Raw genomic sequence first — 15,189 nt, forward strand, 5'->3', positions numbered from 1 at the left:
AATGGAAAGGCTGGCCTAAAAAATTTAATAGTTGGGTTAAAGCGTCTCAAGTGCACGACCTTTAATTAAAAAAAAATGACTGAACAAAGTTTTTACATGACATTACCGAGCAACGCCTCAGCGGGGGCTTTTCCTCAAAATACTAGTTCCAATTTTACAATACAACTAGCCAAGCCTTTAAATTTAATAGGGCGGTGGGATGTCGCTTTATCGGAAATTCATTATTGTCACTCTTGGAACACGCTTCTTTTCGATACAGCATTTACGTTAGCATCGGAAAAAAAAATTCGAACCTACTACATGGATGCCGGCTATTATTCGAGCATTCACCATTTAATAGAAGTCATCAACAAGAATATAGACAAAGATGTCGAAAAACCAAATGCCTACGTTATTTACAACCCTGTGACTAGAAGGGTTCAGTTAAAACCAAACGATGGAAAGTACTTTTTTTCCACAGGTGGTAAATTGGCAACAATATTGGGAATGCTTTCAAATCATCCGTGTAGGATTGCACCGTACCCTGCAGACATTACGGGGGTTTTTAACTCTTTATACGTGTACACCAACATAGTGGAACATCAGTTAGTGGGGGACTACTATGTGCTGCTGTTGCGCTGTGTTCCCATCCGCGGTAGCAACAACGAATTTGTTACCATAACGTATGATAAACCACATTACATCCCCGTAAGTAAGCAGCACATCGGAACCATTACTATTGAAATAAAGACGGATCAAAATAAACACGTTTCATTTAGTTTTGGAAAGGTAATTGTTAAACTACATTTGCATCCCAAAAAAGCTGAAGAATGGTAACTATGAAAAACTACGGGGACCCCTTTTTGTATAGAAACTACTACAAGGCCCAGGCTGGCTATGGCTTACTAGGATATCAAGGATTACCCGTTATGTACGGGGCAGGTTTAGGAGGAATATTTCGCAGCCTTTTTAGAAAAGCCGTGCCACTTTTAAAAAGAGGTTTTGACATTATTAAACCCCACATGAAAACAGCCGCAAAAAATATAACCAGAGACATCGTAAACCACGTGTCTAGCGCAGTTATAAACAAAATAGGAGCACAGAAAGGTTCCGGTTTAGTGGTAATGAGAAGAAAAAGAGCAGCGTTGTGCCAGCCCTTTAAAGGCCCACCACCTAGACCCTTAAAAAAAAAAAAAGCTGTGAGAAGAGGTCTTAGCCATATACCTAAAAGGCGTCCTAAGAAGAGGAAGCGTTGCGTTACCCGTGATAAAAGGGATATATTTTAAAATGGCTTTTATTCATTGTGGCTCTGACGAATGCACCAAATTGGAGCTGGATTTATTTCAAATAGCCCCCACACAAACCAGTATTGAAAATAGCTTTTATGTAGAGGTGCCTCCTTTGGCCGCTTTAACGGTAAACGCTCCTCTTGAATTTTTTATTTCAGGACATGGGGATCATTACTTAGACCTTAACAACACGCTGCTGTACGTGTGTTGCAAGGTGATAAAAGAAGACTGATCAGACATTGATGATGATGCTCGGGTGGCCCTAACAAACTACCCCATCGCCACTCTTTTTAACCAGCTGGATGTTACTTTAGGCGATTGTCTTATTAGCCAGAGCAACAATTGTTACCCTTAGAGAGCCTTAATAGAGCTAGTTTTAAACTACAGCCACGACACCTTCGCTACTCAGTTTTCGACAGGCGGATTTTATAAAGACACAGCAGGGGGCCACGAAAGCACCCTTTTGGTTGGCCAGGCCAATGAGGGGTTTATACGCAGGGCTGAATTAACGGCCGGCAGCAGGAAGCTGGATTTGTTGGGACCTTTACACAGCGATTTGTTTTTTCAAGAAAAACTGCTAAACGGCGTGGATTTAAAAATCAAACTAACAGGTAGCAAAGATGTTTTTTGCCTCATGAGCGGCACTGCCAACGAGAATTATAAAGTACACATTATTTCGGCGTCCCTGTTTGTAAAACGTGTAAAAGTAACCCCGGGGGTTCGTTTGGGGCACGCTGAAGCTTTAATGACCGCCAACGCTAAGTACCCCCGTAGACCGGGTAAGCATAAAGGTGTTTAGCATACCGGCCGGCAGTCATGTCAGTAACCAGGAAAACCTTTTTTTGGGACAGCTACCCAAGCAGCTAGTAATCGGTTTTATAGATAACGACGCCTTCAGCGGCAGCTACGTTAAAAACCCTTTTAACTTTAAACATTATAACATTAATTTTGTGGCCTTGTATGTGGATGGTGAACAGGTGCCAGCAAAACCCCTACAACCTGATTTTGAAAATGGAAACTGCGTGAGGGAGTACATGCAGCTCGTGCAGGCTACTGGAAAATATGTAAAAGACCGATCACTCTTAATTAACCGCGATGAATTTGCCCAGGGCTATACGCTGTATGCCTTTGATTTGACCCTGGATCAGGAGTGCGCCGACCATTATTCTTTAATTAAAACTGGAAACCTGAGAGCGGAAATTCGGTTTGCAACGGCTTTGCCCTCTACAGTTAACATGATAGTGTATGGGGTTTTTGATAACGTGCTCGAAGTAAATCATAGAAGAAACATTCTGTTTGACTATATGTAATCATGAACACCGTGCAGCTACGAGATATTTTATCAAAGGACCGTTCTTTTTTAGATGTTTTTTCTAGCAACTTGCTTCCAAAAGGTTTTGTGTCCAGAAGACCTTTGGGGCTTATTGTTAACACCCACCCCCATAAGTTACCCGGGGAACATTGGCTGGCCCTTTATTTACCAAAACGTGGGCCCGGCGAGTTTTTTGACTCCTACGGTTTTTCCCCAGACAGAAACTTTTTCCCTAAGTCTATTATGACTTTTTTAAACCGTAATTGTGATAACGTTGTGTTTCATCAGAGACAACTACAGGACCCCCTAGCTGTAACCTGCGGTTATCATTTTTTTTTAAAACAACGTACTAAGGGTTTATCTTTTGATTGTATTTTAAAATTGTACTCCGATGATTTACCAAAAAATGACCGCTTGGTGGTGCGATTTGTAAAAGGAAAAAGACTCGGCATACCCAGACCTGTTCTAAGCATGTTTCAACATGTTCAAATGTGTTTATCTTGTCGTGTGTTTAAAGAGGTGCATCAATAAAACACAATTTTTTATTTTGTTTATGTCTTTTATTTTACATTGTTAACCAGTCGATTTTTCGTTTTTTAACAGGGATGCTTTTAAAAGGGGTGGTGTTACTTGTGGCCTTGACCGGCTTTAGCCCTATTTTTAGACGCTCTAAAAATTGTTTATTGGTAACATGCCCTACGACGGTCGTAGGCACGTTTAGCTCTGCCAAGGCTTTCATAAAAACATGCCACCCTTTAGGAGTCCTCTTGTTAGCGAAAGAATAAGAGCCGGTTACCCCCCTGACTAAATCAAGCATGTGAGACCCCTCAATCGCCTTCCCCCGGTACACAAAATGGCCGTTATCAGCCCAAGAATAAACATCTTTATGCTGTTTAAGCTTATTTAACATTTCAGCTTTTTTTTTATAGCGAGGATTTACCCCCTCCAACACCTCCTAAATAACAAAGTCCGATACATCCCCCTGAACATTAGGAGGTTGAAGCTCCTCTTGCTCTTGCTCTTGCTCAGGGGAAAAAAAAGGTTTATTTTAGTCTTTTCCATTTCACCACGCTTGGCCAATACCAGGTATCTTTGCAGGACCCCCTCGTAGAGTTTAGCCTTTTCGTAGTCGGATAAACCAGTTCTTTGAAGAATGTCTTTCATTTCTGAATCCAATTGGCGAGTGGTTGTGGTTCTGATATTTTCTTCAGGAACAAGGTACATTTTTTCGGCGTGTTCCATTATCTGTTAATTAAAAGGCTTGACAGCAGGGGGAGTGCAAAGCTTAACAAAGGGCCAATAAAGCCACCAGTTTGTTTTACAATAAGCTTTTTTCTTTTTAGGGATAGCTTTCTATCGCTTAGCTTTTTAATAATTTTTCAGTTTTTTTTAAGGATGCTTATTTGTCGAGGTTTTAGAGGAACGTTTCCTTTTAAAGTGTTAAGCGCTATTTCTGAGATGGCCGCTACTAGATCGTCAGAAGCCGTACATAGAATAGCCTTTCTTTGAGGCGGCTTGGCTTTGATAAGAAATTTTAAAAGAGCCAGGTTTTTTTGCACACGGTAAGACATGTTTGTTCGGGTGGCGATTTTTTTTAAAATGGAAGATTAATAAAAAATAACTATTTTTATGGGTTTTTTTAAAGGTGTATGCACAGGGCCAGTCTGGGGGGAAAAGACCTGTTCTTAACCTGAGGTTTTCGGGCGTTGAAGCGTTTAAATCCACCAGCAGATACCCGTAGGGGTTTTTGGTAGTGTCCTCAAAAGCCTCCAAAAAAAATTGTGTTTTACCAGGGTACATTTGCCGGGCCAAAGTGGTGATTTGTAGTTTATTGCGGGGGGTTTTAAAAAGAACCATATATTTAGTATTTAAATTAATTGTACGGCTTTTTTTTCCCTGACAAAACATATTTTGCACAATGTACATAATACTTAAGTTTTTGTGGTGTACGTATTTTGTAAAGGCTTTTTCAATTTCACCACTTTCAGAAGCAGACTCCATTAGATCATCTATAATAACCATATTCACTTTATTACTAGGAAATAAATGTTCATCATTAAAAGTATTAGGTAAACCTTCCAAAAATGTAATACATGAAAATTTTTGCAGCAACTCTGTATACAGCGGTTGCCAACAGCTATAACACCACACAATATTTTCAGGCATACATGATAACAGTTTATGACCATTTTCTAACAACTGCTTTATAAAATATGATTTTCCAGAATTTGAGGGACCACAAAGCAAACAGGAAAAGGGATGAACAAACTGAACGTGGTTTTTCATAATAATTAATACCCGTACGGCAAAGTTTTAAAAGCCTCCTCGAGGGCTCTTTTGTCGTAAATGACTTTTTGGGTTTTTTTTAGAGTTCTTGTTTCTATTAACCAGTGTTTTTTTACCCTTACGATTCCTGGCTGTTGTATTACGATTTCTTTTGGGTCCTCTTCCGCGGGGTAATCCCAGACGAGTTCTTTTAAGCTTTCAAAATTAATTTTTTCACTGTTTCCTGAGTTAAGTGTAATTCCTTTTAATTTCATACAGGTTTTACCGCTGGACAGTTTGTACCCTTATGTTTTAGGTCCCGCGGACACAAACTCCACAATGTGTTCATCTCGGGGTATTTCGCTAGTTAAATCTCCTAAATAATCCCCTACGGGTGGATTCCACTCCCCTTCTTTACTTACAAAAGTTACAGAATCCGTATCATGATAAAGACACCGCTGCTGTAAACGATCTAACAAGCGGTAGAGCTCTAGCCGAGCATAAGCGGTGGTAAAGCACGCTATAAACACGTTAGTGTTGCTGGAATGGGTGCAGTGTTCTTTTGTGTACTTCCAAGACACTACGGCTGTGTCATCATCGATAAACTCGCACGATGACACATCATAATAAGGTACAAAAACGTACTTGAAGAGCTCGTCCGGGTCCGTTACTATACTAGTGTTAGTCAAATTTGTTCGCTGACCAAATTTTCCCCACAAGGAATTTAAAAACAGCTTTGAGATTTGTCTTTTTGCGGGGTTTACCTTAATTTTGTTTAGATGCAGACACACACCTTCTTTTTCACGGTACTCTTTAACGTACTGTTCTTTTTTAAGATTGTTCGTACACCAGTGAGGAAACCCCGAGGCATCTTGTTTTTGTCTTAGGTGTGTTTTAATGTAGTCTGAAAACAGGGCATCTGAAGATCGGTTAAAATGCCAGACTTCATAAATTTCAGCGATTTTGTACCCTTTGTTTAAAGCCTCCACCAACTCTAGTGTGCACCAAGTCCCTGTTAAAGCCCTCTCCTCCTGACTGTGCCCGCAGGGGTCCTTTTTTGTTTCTGCACAAAGGGCGCACAGGGGAAACATTAGTTTACCATCAACTCTGTATGGTAACACGGGAAAATACAAACCTCTTGGAGGGTACACTTTAACCTTGGCTATGCCAAAGTACTGGCAGATATCCCCAAAACCCTCATACACAATAACGGGATGTCCCACAGGGTACTGTTTAGTTTTGTTAACAAAAGGGTAGAGGCTGGTAAAATCGTAGTAATGAACCTGCTCACCGGGCTGCGGTTTGTAATAAAGGCAAATGGCGTTTGTTCTACCACCGTAAAGGGCGTCTCTAGGAACCAAAGGCTGTGGCAGCTTTTTTTCTCGTAAAAATTTTTCCACCCGGTTATCGTTTGCTAGCATGGCCTCCCACTCGTGTTCCCACACGGTCCTTACCTCAAACCCCTGGCTTTTTAAAAATTCAGCCTTAATTATGGTTTGGTTGTACAGCTGTCCGTAGGTTGCCTTAAGCAATGGGTTGTAATCATTTTCGCAATAGCAAATGGGGCACCCGTGAAAAAAACACCCGTTAAATTCAAAGGCCGTGGGTTTACCAGCTATAACAGCATAACCGTCCAAAAAATAGGACCCCGTTTTAAACTCGCCACCCTGCAAAGCGTGTTGAATGTAAATATTTTCAGTGTGGGCTATGTACATTAACCACTGAATGGCCGGTGTGGAATATCTCTTCTGCTGTTTGTGGTAATTGTCTAACGGCAAAAGCGCTATGGTTTGCGGTTTTAAAAAATTAAACCGGTACATGGCCATGCAAATCGAGGCCAATGTGAGGTGCTGAAAGGGATCTATACACTTAGTAACCACTTCCTCATTATCCTTTCCGGGGTTTTTAACGATTTGCTTTTTTGTCATTTTTATAACTTCATTTCTGAACCGGTCGCAAGCCTCTCGCAAAATTTCAACATCTTTTTGACAATAATAGCGTAGTTCTTTTTGAAGATCAAAGCTGTTTTGGTGATTGTGCTGGTACCAGTTTAAAAATTCTTTTTTTTCTTCAGGCATCATGTAGTCTACTCCAAAGTACTCTATTTTGGGCATAGGTCCCACATAGTTTTGATTTTTAACAGTGTTAAAAAAGTGCGGAAAGTACCCCTTCACTTCCTCAAACCCCATAGCTTTGGGTAACTTGCTAAGTTTCATGGGAAGAAAATTTAAAGAATCTATAAATTTAATGTCTAAGTTTACCACCGTCACGCAAATAAGTTTTCCCCCTTGCGTTACGGTGCTAACAGCCATTTTTTCTTTAATTAACTGCCTCAGAATAAAATAACTATCGTAACCTTTAGCGTTATGAGCAATAAAAGTGTATCCCTTAAAGCGCTTGTCTCCAAAGGTTAAAACAAACTTGCTAATGCATTCTTCCCCCTTAAATTCCCAGCTAGTTTCTTTATTTAAATGCAAAGCATAAACATAATTTGGCACGTGTACCCCCGTTTCTTGCATACATTCAAAATCATAAAACACATAATCCTTTCCCTCTTCTGGAGACCAAATATTACGCATATAACACTCGTGACCCTCTATGTTGTCGGTTTTTTGATAGCACTGGGGACACTTTTTGCTTGTATACTTGTGATTTTTAACCACGTAGAAGCCGCACTTATCGCAAAAAATTCTGTTTTTACAATCAACTTTACCGCTGGTTGCCAAAGCGCTGTGCCTTTCTAAACAGGCGTCAGACCTGCAAAACAGCTTACAGCTGGGGCATCTCTTTTTTTCACCGGCCACTTTGAGGCACTCGGCGCTATTACACGTACGGCAGTGGTTTTTACAGGCGTGCTGGTGTTTGTGGCTATAGGGAGCGTAACAGTAGTTGCACAAATACGGGGTGCCTATAAAGGCTTTAATATTTAAAATACCGTAAAAATGTTTGTTATGTAACAAAACAAAAACAGTTTGGGAACGCTGTACACCCCCAGTTGTAAAAAAACACCAATTTCCATTTTCATAATACGTAACGGTAATAGCTACCCCCAAGTGCTCTTCGAAAGAGCTCACGTCTGTCAAGCTAATCATTTTTTGGTCCGAAAACCCCAACTCTTGATGAAGGTGTTTGGCCCCCTCTAACAGCTGGGCATCTGTAAGTTTTTTATCTGATAAAAGACCCAGCATGCTACCGGCAAAACACAGGTTGTTACCCTGATTATTTAAATCAATTAAATGTTTTCTTTTTTTTTCAATAATTTTACTGTACGTAATAGTTTTTAGGGGTCTGACAGATCCAACTCCACCAACCCTGTTTCTAATAATTGTAACAACCAGGGATAAAGTTCCGGACCCCACAATCTCTGCATTACTTTGCAACACATTAACGATGTTATTTAAAAAATCTACGGCATTTAAATTTTCCCAAGGCCTCCGTAAAGAAAAGAGCGGGTGATTTAGCCCCGGGGCATCTGAGCATAGCTGTACAAAATCTTCAGGACCCACTTGATTATTAATATCATCTAGCAAATTTTGAATAGCGATGTCGATGGCCGCCATGGCTTCTGTGAACCCCGTTACTATGTCCAAATTAGCAAAACGAAATTCCTGAAAATATTCATATGCGTTAAACTCTCTTCGGGGTCTTATCCAATGTCTTACACGCTCCAAATACACCTGAGGTGGTGTATCGGGAGTGGGGGAATCTGGACCTTCAGAAGAAGAAGAAGGGGTGGGAGGGTCTATTTCCCTTTCTTGGTTGGGGGGTTGTTTTTTTAAAATAGCTTTGGCTTTTTTTATTTTTTTTGCCAAAAGCCTTCTTAATATTTTAGATTTTTTCCATTTTTTTTCCAACCCCTTTTTACATTTTTAGGTTTCATGTGTAGTCACCCTCTTCCTTCCCCCTTTAACGCGCTTTCCACCTTTTCAATTAGTGCCCGAGTATCTGCTATTTTTTGGTCTAAAACAACCCTTTCTTCTGGAAAATTTTGTTTTTGAAACACCTCAAGAATTAGCTTTGAAAACTTTTTATCTATTAAACGCTTTAAAGATGAACAAACACTAAACAGCTCGTTACAAGCAGCAACTGATGCGGCCAGCCCCACAGGAAGATTGTTATTTGTAGCAAGGGTTTTGCGGGTTCCAAAAGCTGGGGGGGGTAACTTCTTCACCCCTAGACACGGTTCCTTCTACAGAGTTGTTTATTTTTAAAGCTGATTGGGTCTGTTGAAAACGAGGGGCTTTACCGCCTCCGCCTCGCTTACCATGGTTTCTGAAAGTTGTAGAGGTAGCTTTGGGCGGTTCAAAAGCCGGGGGTCTGAGCTCCTTTCCCCCCGCCCTGAAAACGGATGCTGTTTTAGAGGTAGACTTTTTGGCCTTTTTTAATGCCGGCTGGTTTTGTTCAATAAGGGATTTGGACGTGCAGGGCTGTTCAAAATCGGTGTGCTTAATACCCTTGCTTCCAACTGCAGCTGCCTCAGAGGGAAATTTCTTGGCCCCTTTAAGTGCTCTCCCCTTCAACATTTCTTCTTGAGGAATAACGCTTGATAAGTCTGCCGATACACATAAAAAATGTTTTTTAGCAAGGGTTTTTTTTACTAACAACAACAAACATGTTCCCCAAATATATATATATTTTAAAAACCTTTTTTGCAATAAGGGGGCTAAAAACCGCGTTTAAGTATAATGCACAAAATAAAGCGCTCTTTTAGTTTACACCACCCTGGGGCGGTACAACGGCAGCTTTTGTACAGTAAAACCTTTAAGGGTTTTTTTTCCTAACAATAACAAACAAGCCCCTAAAATTCACACTATTTCCAACGTCAATTTTAAAAAAAAACAACACACATATTTAAAAAACAGTTCACACCTTCGTCTGTAATTTCAGGAAAACCTATTGGGTGGTTTTGACTTCCATCTTGTTCTAAATTAAAAAAATAAAAATTTTTAAAACCTTTTTTTCTTAACAATAAATTATACTTGTGTAGCATATTAATTAGCTTACCAAAATTTAAAGCTTCTAGCGCGGCATCTGGAATGTCGAGAAAAAAGGCCTCGTCCTATTTAAAAGAAAAAATGTTGGCTTTTAATTAAGCATAACGCTGTTGTAATACCTTGGCGACCCATACAAATTAAAGTAAGGTTTCTTACCATGTTGTTGCTCCCCATAACGGTAGAAGTCTTGTATTAGCAATATTTCTTTAACAGCCTTGTTGAGTTTTTTGCCCCCCCCCCATTTATAGGTTTAAACCTGCTTTTTTTAAAAAAAAGGTTTTGCCCCCCACCCCCAAAATTAATATTTAAAAAGGCGTTTTTTTAAAAAAAACAGGGTGTGTAAAGGGCACTTTTCTAGGAAAAAAGGCGGGTGTGGTTTGGGGGGTACCTATATACTTTAGCTTTAATGGCTAAAAATGTTATTTTTTATAGTAAATGTGTTTAAACAGTTAATAAAAAGCCTTTGTAAATGGTAAAATACCCATTTACAGCTTTGTAACCAAAAAGTTTTTTAAAACTGCAACCTGTCTTTTTTAAATTTGTTATATGGCCTTAGTTTTTAAAACAAAACTGCTAATTTAAAAATAAACCACGTTAAACTTTTACAAAACTTATTTTACATTGTTAGTAAGTTAAAAAATTAGGTATTACTTTAAAAACACATTTTAAAACGGTATTTAGCTTTTGTTACAGGGTTAAAAAAAAAAGCCGATGCTCTGGCTGTTTAGATAAGGGCGAGGGGGGTGGGGGTGGGGGGTGGTTGTCTTAGTCGGTTTTTTAAAAAAGGCGGGAAGGTTTATGGCTACACACTTTAGCTTTTAAACTTTAATGGTTAAAAAGCTTAGTTTTAATAGTAAGTAAGTTAGTATGCTTTTTAATACCTGTTTTTGGCGATTGTTTGCTTTAAAAGAAGACCTTCTTATGTTTTGTTCTTTTTATTTTTAATTTACTGACTTACAGAGGCTGTTTTTGCTGACAGCTGCTCTGCTGCAAAAGCCTGCTGTTTTTACTTTAAAATGGCCTGGTTTAGCCTAAAATTAAAAAAAAAACAACAACCTTTTTTTGTTACAACACATTAGTTTTATAGCCCTAAACTCTTTTTGCACACTTACATGTTATTAAAACACCTATGCCTAAATAAAGGCTATGGGTCTTCAGGTTTCCTTTTCACCTTTATTTGTTAAAAAGTGAAAAAAAGCAATCTTCTCTCTAATCCACTAACTCACAGAAACTGCTTTGCTAACAGGCGCTTTGCTTCTTTGTCTTTCTAATTTACTGGATTACAAATATGGGGACTATAAACCGCCCGTTACTAAAAAACCTGGGGTGCTTCTGCATAATTTTTTATTACAACACATACAAAAGATTGTTTTTTCGAGTCCTTATCCTTTTGCAAAACTTAATGTAACTTTTTAAAGAGTTTGAAAAAGAAGCAGCCTTCTTCTCTCTGATCCACTGACACAGAAACTGCTTTGCTATGTGTTGTTCAGCTTCTGTTACAGGGTCTGGTTGATTAGATAAGAGCAGAGCAGGGCTCTGCTGCAGCTTCACAGTTTTTACTGAAAAATAAGCAGTGCTAGTCGAAAACCTAGGTAAAAAACTTTTTTTTGTCACTATACATTACTTTTATAATCCTAGACTGTTTGTGCATGCTCTTTTTTAACAAAACACCTATACCAAAGGACTGTGCCTTCATTTCGGCATTTTTTTTTACCTTTCTTTGTTAAAAAGCGGAAAAAAAAGCAATCTTCTCTCTAACCCGCTGGTTTACAAAATAAGGGGAATATAAACCCTCTGTTACTAAAAACCTGGGGTTTTAAGCCTGTTTTTTTATTTTACAACACATACAAAAGGGTTGTCTTTTCCAGTCATTTTCCCTTTGCAAAACTTAATGTAATTGTAACTTGTGTTTGTTAAAAAGCACGAAAAAAAAGCAGCCTTCTTATCTCTAATCCACTAACTCACAGAGGCTGCTTTGCTAACAGGTGCTTTGCTTCTTTGTCTTCCTAATTTACTGGTTTACAAAATAAGGAATATATATACCGCCTGTTACTAAAAAAACCTTGGGTGCTTCTGCATACTTTTTATTACAACACATTCAAAAAAATTGTTTTTTATTCCTTTGCAAAACTTAAGGTAATTTTAACATGTGTTAAAAATAATGTATTACTAAAAGCTTATGGTTTTAACTTTTATAAAAACCCTTTGTAAAAGGGCTACGTGGCGGGAAAATGCTAGGGGTCTGTTTCTTTAGATAAGAAAAAAACAGTTAAAAGGGAGGGAAAAGAAAGGAGGGGGCTGGCTCTTGCTTAAACTCTTAAAACACTAGGATTGGTTCAGAAAAATAAATTCTATGATGCTGTTGTAAAACCACCTCTGATTGGGCCGATCCAAAGGCGGTGATAACAAGCCGGAGACGGTCAGAAGCAGGAAAGCTCCCTCATTCTACAGAAAGACGGGCAAAGGTAACAATTCTCTCTCTTTCTCTTTAATCCTACCCTGTGCTCTCTATCTTTGCTCTTTGCAAAGCGGACTCTCTCCTCGCTTCTCTTGTCTTGTAACCCGCCTTGATTCTGAATGCTTTTTTACCCTGTGCTTACTAAACAGACTCTGCCTGCTTCTCTCTCTGTCTCATTCTGATTCCGCCGCGTGCTCTCTATCTTTGCTCTTTTTTCTTAATCTACACTGATATTGAATAGTTTCAATGCTTTTTTACCCCGGGCTTACCAAACAGGCTTTGCCTTGGTCAATTTTCCTTTTAAAACTTGTTTTTTCTTAACCTGCATTGGCATTAACTAATTTTAATGTGTTTTAACCAGAAAAGCTGCCTCGTTTTACAAAAAGACTGCAAAGGTAAACATTTTTATTTTTACCCTGAGTTTTATTGTATTTTTCTTAGCCACTTTTTTATAGAGTTTTTACCCTGTGCTTACCGAACAGGCTTTCTCTTTGTCAATTTTCCTTTTAAACCTCGTTTTTTCTTAACCTACATTGGTATTGACTAGTTTTAATATGTTTTATTCACTTTTATTACACTGCCTTAGTACATTTTCTTTTAAACCTAGTTTCTAAAAGCCTTTTTCTTAGTACCCCTTTATAGTTTTTGGCCATGTGCTTACTTAACAGGTTTTGCTTCAGTCAATTCCCCTTTTAAACCTAGCTGTATTGTTTTTAATATTATTTAATAATATTAAAAAGCTTTTTTTAAACCTATCTTGGTAATTAATAGTTTCAATCCCTTTTTATTCACTTTTTTACCCAGGGCCCCCCAAACAGGAATTGCCTTGGTTAATTTTTTTTTTAAACCTAGTTTTTAAGTATTTCCTTATAGTTTTTGCTTATGTCCTTACAAAAACAGGTTTTGCTTCAGTTAATTATCCTTTTAAACTTAGTTTATAATGTTTCTTAACCTACATTAATATTAACTAGTTTCAATGCCTTTTTATACTGTGCTTACCAAACAGGTTTTGCCTTAGAAAATTCCCTTTATAAACCTAGATTTCAATATTATTTAACTTTTTTTTCTTAATCCACCCTGATATTTAATACACTTCCCCTAGTCGAAGACACACACACACACACACACACACACACACACACACACACACACACACACACACACACACACATTTTTTCAAAATGGCCGACGGCGCCAACCGAAACGGGGGGTGGAAAGGCGGGACATAAGCCCTAAAAGAGGCGTGGAAACCTGTCAAAATTTGTATGATGATGAATACTATCGAGCTCATTACTACTAACATCCTTTGTTCAAAAATACAAAGCCAACAGTCTTAAAGCAAAGTTTAAGAGGTTGTGGAGCTGCCTTTTTCTCACTGCGGCTGTCTGCGCATTTCAACCATTACTGATGGAAAAGTGTGTGCGTGTGTGTGTGCGTGCGCAGGGAAGTCTGACTTTTCAGATATGACCCGGGCAGCATCCCACAGATCACAGAACGGGGACTGCAGCAAAGAGCAGGCCTGGCTCCTCGCCTCAATTTCTCCTCCAAAGGGAAACAGCTCAGAAGTCAGAGAAACCACACGGGGCCCAAAATGGGGCAACGGGTGTAAACACTCTGCTGTGGATTCGACTGCAAATCTCTGGTCCTCGCGGTGGAGGGGAGGAGACACAAGGGCCCCGGGTCAGAAGTGCAGGGGGCTTCTCAGCAGAGAGCCACAGGGTTGGGGGACCCCCAGGGTCAGCCAGTCCCAGCCCCTGCCGAGATGCAGGATTTGTTGTGTCTGAACCACCCCGGACGGATGGTTTCACAGCCTCTTTCTGAAACCGCCCAGTGAAGGAGCTTCCAGCCTGCCCCACCCCAAGGCCTCCTGGAAGTGGGGCCTCCATCGTCCTGCTGTTCTTACCCAGCTGGGGGCTGGCCCAGATTGTTCCCCATCTCCGGGCTGTCCGGCTCCAGGGCTCACGTGGGGCTGGCCCGGGGGGTAGGGGCTGGGCTCCCAGCTGGCCTGGCTGCTGGTGCTGGTGCGTGTTCCAAGCTAAGGGGGGACCAGAACAGCCTCCTACTGAGAGAGAGTGTCACAGACATCTTTGGGCGGGGGTAACCTGGAGGGGGCAAATCTGCCCTGGGGAGGGAATCGACTGGAGGGGGAGATCCTGCCCCCGCCCGGGGATGGTAGTTCCCCCCTCCCCCCCGTGACCTGCCCCACAGCTCACTTTTCTCCGGCAGAACCTAAAGTAAAACCTCCTCTGGTTTCTGTTTCCTCCTGCCCTGCAGCCAGGCGCTGCCCTGCAGGAGATCGGCTCCCAGGGGTGGGAGGGGTGTAGCCAGAAGGGAGGCTAATAGCCACTACTGGGGGGGGGAAGGGTTGGGAGTCAGGACTCCTGGGTTCTCTCCCCAGCTCTGGGAGGAGAGTGGGGGCTAGTGGGTTAGAGTAGGGGATTGGGAGCCAGGACTCCTGGGTTCTGTCCCCAGCTTTGGGAGGGGCATGGGGGTGTCCCAGAGCCCGCTGGTGCTTTTTCTTTCATAAAATTGATCATCAAAACATTTTGCAATCTGTGGGATTTCTTTCCTCCTGCCGAAACAGCTCACAGCTGAAAAAAAAGTGTCACCTGAAATCTTTCATCCGGCCTTGTGCTGGGGAAGGAGCTTTCTGCTGCCATCTGGTGATGGGAGTGAAGTGCCAGCAGGTGATGAGTCCAGGGATCAGCTGGTTGTGCCAGAGACACTGGAAAAGGACACTCTGAAAAGGGTCATGCCATGATCTTAAAATCACTGGACACTTCAGGGTTGCAAAAACCTTAGCCAAGCGAAGGGCAGATTTCTGCTGGGTGGATGCAGAAATTGGAGGCAGGAAACGTGATGCTGCTTGTGAAAAAGAGCTCCCCTAAGACA

The 15,189-nt window shown here is 40.6% G+C and overlaps 1 long non-coding RNA gene across 1 annotated transcript; it reads right to left on the reverse strand.

Annotated features, from left to right (window-relative positions):
* Positions 1–9,162: 9,162 nt before the first annotated feature.
* LOC115641235 lies at positions 9,163–9,885 on the reverse strand. Its single transcript, XR_003998037.1, has 3 exons — positions 9,850–9,885; positions 9,715–9,768; positions 9,163–9,397 (listed from the first exon to the last, which is right to left on the reverse strand). It is a non-coding gene; the product is annotated as an uncharacterized LOC115641235 (long non-coding RNA).
* Positions 9,886–15,189: the final 5,304 nt, after the last annotated feature.

The sequence above is a fragment of the Gopherus evgoodei genome, unplaced genomic scaffold, assembly GCF_007399415.2.
Source record: "Gopherus evgoodei ecotype Sinaloan lineage unplaced genomic scaffold, rGopEvg1_v1.p scaffold_33_arrow_ctg1, whole genome shotgun sequence".
NCBI lineage: Eukaryota > Metazoa > Chordata > Testudines > Testudinidae > Gopherus > Gopherus evgoodei.